Below are 4,152 nucleotides of genomic sequence, written 5' to 3' on the forward strand. Positions count from 1 at the left end.
GCTCCTGATTGAAGAAGTAATTACTTACTTCACTTCCAGCTTTCAGTTTTAAGAAATTAAAAAAAATCTTCTGATCACTTAGCACAGAGGTCACCAAATTTCCTGGTATACACCCAAAATTCTTGGGCCTGCAGATCTCTGGGCTCCATGCCCAGAGATTTTGGTTCTCTTGGGGAGTCTGCATTGCACAAAGCTGCCCCTGTCCCAGATGGTCTTGGTGCAGCTAGTCTAAGGGGTGTAGTTTGATAACTACCAATCATTGGATGGTGGTTTCTAAACCTGAAAGGTCATCAGAATTACTCAGAGTATTTTTTAAAATAAAAATTATTTATCTCCGTAATTAAGTTCTGTTAACCTGGTTGGTCGCAGAGTATAATGTATGGCTATCACCTTTATTTTTTATAAGTTCTTCACATCATTTTAATGTGTAGCCAAGTTGGGAACCACTGCTTAGGGAACACTAGCGAAGTTCACAATGTTGTCAGTTCAGTCCTGTTATATCCTCTATGCTCTCTTTACAATAAATTTACTTAAAGAATATTTAGCATTCCACGGCTCTGCTACCCTGAACAAGCCCGATTCCTTCTGATCTCGGAAGCAAAGCAGTTTTGGGCCTGGTTAGTAGTTGGATGGGAGACCACCTAGGAAGACCAGGTGCTGTAGGTGTAAAAAAATAAATTAACAAATAAATAAATAATAATAATAATAAATATTTACTAAATACAGACAATGTACCAGGCACAGAGCTAGTAGGATACAGAGATGCAATGACATAGTGTGGCTCCTGAGATGTTTATAGTGTAAACTCTCAAATGAAACAATTTCAAGAGAGTGATGCTCAGTAATAGAGATATTTGCAAGCTGCTAACTACAGTGACCCTATGTGTTCAAAGATGTATCAGAACATATGAACAATGTAACTGAATCTATTTGGAAAAGTACATCCTCCTTGACAAGAGTGAGAAAAACAGGGAACAATTATTGACTTTCTAACATATGTTCTTAATTATGCTAGCTGCTTTTCCTACTTCCTCTCATGTAATCTCTGCAATATCTTGGAAAGGGTTCTATCACCATCCCTCTTTTACCAAAGAGGAAACTGCAGATCAGAGTGATTTGACCAAGGCTTTTTAAAATGTCTTCCAGCCAGCATCTCAACTTGAATCCATCTGACTCCAAAGCCCATGCACTTTCCTCTCCACCAAGCTAATGTTTACAGGGGGATGATAACCTAGTGTGTGCTGTACATAGGTCTTTTGTTCTTGCTTCCCTACACCTGAATTACTGATAGTACGAGTAAGCTAATTGCCCTCGTCTCTAAGAAGAAATACATAAACATTTAGAATATATATACCATTTTAAAATATTCAAAATAAAAATTTTGGCATAAAAAGGTGCTGAACCTTTTGCTTACAGTGAGATTTGAGGAATATCTATAAATTACATCATGTTATTCCTAGCCCTGAATTATTTCCTGTCCTTATACATTTTACTCTCTATTTCTTTCCCCGGGGGAGTAACTCATAAAATTTAAATGTGTAATTAGAACAAGCAAATACATACATACACACACACATACTATGTCCATATATGTATATATATATGACATGTGTGCTACATGTATGTATGTAATGTGTGTGCATATGTTTATATACATACATAAAACACTATATACACACATGTCATAGTTGAGGGATTTACTTCATTCTCTAATCTGTAGTTCTAGACATACAGGAGTATAGCAATGAAAAAGATAGACATGATTCCTTTCCTTGAATATATTGCAGTCTGGAAAATAATAAAGAAATAAAGTAATAATAAACAAAAGAAAGTATAAATGTATACACATGTTAGTGAACAAAATATGGATGCAAGATTTGGTAGTGAAAAGAAATCTTTCTCTTCTTTAATTTTTACAGAAGTTGTTACCTTGGTGATGGGTGCCATGGTTATTGATCAATTCTGGTTATAAAATAGAACACTCAACTCTGGTTGTAAAACAAATAAAATGTATTTCATGTCTTCTGGAAGTTAGTCAGAAAGTAAATAGTCCTCCCAAAGTCTAAATAAGATATTGATTCATCTGAAAGCAACATGAATTCAATATCCTCACAATGAGAAATATCCATAATCATAGAAAAAAATTCTATCCCCTGGGGCTGTCTTAAGAAACTATAATCTATTAATGAAGAGTTAATAACAAATTTAATTTTCTTAGTCACAAAGTATTTGTTTTCACTTGCAGCATGGCAGGAACTTTGCTAATTTTTGCTATTTTCCTTATAATAATGTAAAAAGTATTGTTAAATTAGTTTGATACTTTAAAGAAACAATCTGGAGTAAAAATTGCCTAACATGAAAAAATTTTCTCATAGAGGAATTTCAAGCTAGAAGAGAAAGTTATTCAGCAAGTATTTGTCTTAGGACTCTTCCTTTTCTAAAATCTAGAATGTGTTAGTACGAGGGAGATGTGTGTGGGGGAGAAGAGGAGAGAGAGAGAGAGAGAGAGAGAGAGAGAGAGAGAGAGAGAGAGAGAGAGATCCAATAATACATATCTTTTGTATAACTGTACTAAATGATCTTATTTTGTGCACTGTATATATCAGAGTAGGGTACATTGTCACATAGTAAACAAACAAAAAAACAAATTCACATATAAACAAGCAACTATCCAAGTGTTATGCCACCCAAAACAACAAATAGATCTTAAAAAGAGAAGAAGAGGAGGAAGAAGAGAAGGAAGGAGGAGAAGAGAGAAAAAAGGAGGAAGAGAAGGAGGAGAAAGAAAAAAAAAAGAGGAGAGGGGAAAGGAGGTGAGGGAGGGGAAGAAAGTGAAAAATAAAGTCTAACCACCACTGACGCTCATGGTCACCTTAGCTGACTACAGTCAAAGCTGTCCAGTAGGAGTGAGATGGAATCAACTTCCTCAGAAGTGTTATCTGACGCTGAAACACCAAGTCTTTTCAAGGTTTTTCTCTCTACATATGACAATTCGTCCCATCTTTACACTGAAAAGTAGTAAATACCTCTTTTATTACCTCTCTTTACTATAGCTATGCAAAAACTTTTCTTAGTTTCTTCTGTTTAAAGTCAAAACAGAAGCAAAGTTGACAAGGTGGAACATCAAAAACAGTTAATCGGGAGAACTGAGGAGCTGGTAGTTTTATGCACATTATCCATGAGGTCTCAGAGGAAATTTTTATAGCCCCAAAGAGTCTTTTCAGTCACATGATGTTCAACAAAGAAAAAAGTTATCATTTTATATTAATTATGATGTAGGAAAATTTGAATTATAGAAAAATAAAACTGTGACTTTATGTTCATCTAAAATTCGGGGCCATGTCTTCACATATAACTCTTAACAGTGGAATGAGTTTTGAGAATTCTGGCTTAATTGACATAAGAAAAGATATAAACTGGGAGGCAGAGATGATCAATAAAATAACAAGAGAAGCATGCTCGGCTCTAGGTGACCACTTGCCAAAGTCGCAAATAAATATGACCAGTAAAGTCAGAATCTATGCACAGAAAGATATGAAAGTTGATGGAGTGAATTCTGAAACATGGTTAGCCAAATTCCCAAATGCAAACTCTGCATTAGATCAGCTACCTCATCTTATTCAATACCTTGTTTGGGTAGACTAGTGGTAGAGCTGAGATTAGAACATGAATTTGTGGACACCCAGCCAAGGCATCCTTCTACCCAAATTTATAGTGCCCAAATTTGATTCGGAGGAGTTTCTTAACATTCCTTATTGAGTATAATTAACAAATAAAAATTGCATACATTTAAGATGTATGACTTGATGTTTTGATATACATATAATTGTAAAATAATGGCCACAATCAAGCTAATTAACATATCCATCTCTTCACACAGCGAAATGGGGAGATGTTGGTGAAAGTGTAAAATGTTATGCAAGAATGAGTTCTAGAAGTCAAATGTACAAAAAGGCAAATATAGTTAATATTGTATTGTATACTTAAAATTTGCTAAGAAGATAGATCTTAAGTGTCTCGACCACAAAAAAAGGTTGGTTTTAATGTTTTATACATAAATATTTAAGTCTATATTTAAATATATATGTTGCTGTCATGGTTAAATTCCAAGTTTATTTGAAACCATTACTAAATTTTTAAGTAGTTTTTATG

General features: G+C 34.3%; 1 pseudogene; it reads left to right on the forward strand.

Annotated features, from left to right (window-relative positions):
* The first annotated feature begins 547 nt into the window (after positions 1-547).
* LOC118609281 lies at positions 548-666 on the forward strand (annotated as a pseudogene).
* Positions 667-4,152: the final 3,486 nt, after the last annotated feature.

The sequence above is a fragment of the Rousettus aegyptiacus genome, unplaced genomic scaffold (assembly GCF_014176215.1).
Source record: "Rousettus aegyptiacus isolate mRouAeg1 unplaced genomic scaffold, mRouAeg1.p scaffold_m13_p_10, whole genome shotgun sequence".
Classification (NCBI taxonomy): domain Eukaryota; kingdom Metazoa; phylum Chordata; class Mammalia; order Chiroptera; family Pteropodidae; genus Rousettus; species Rousettus aegyptiacus.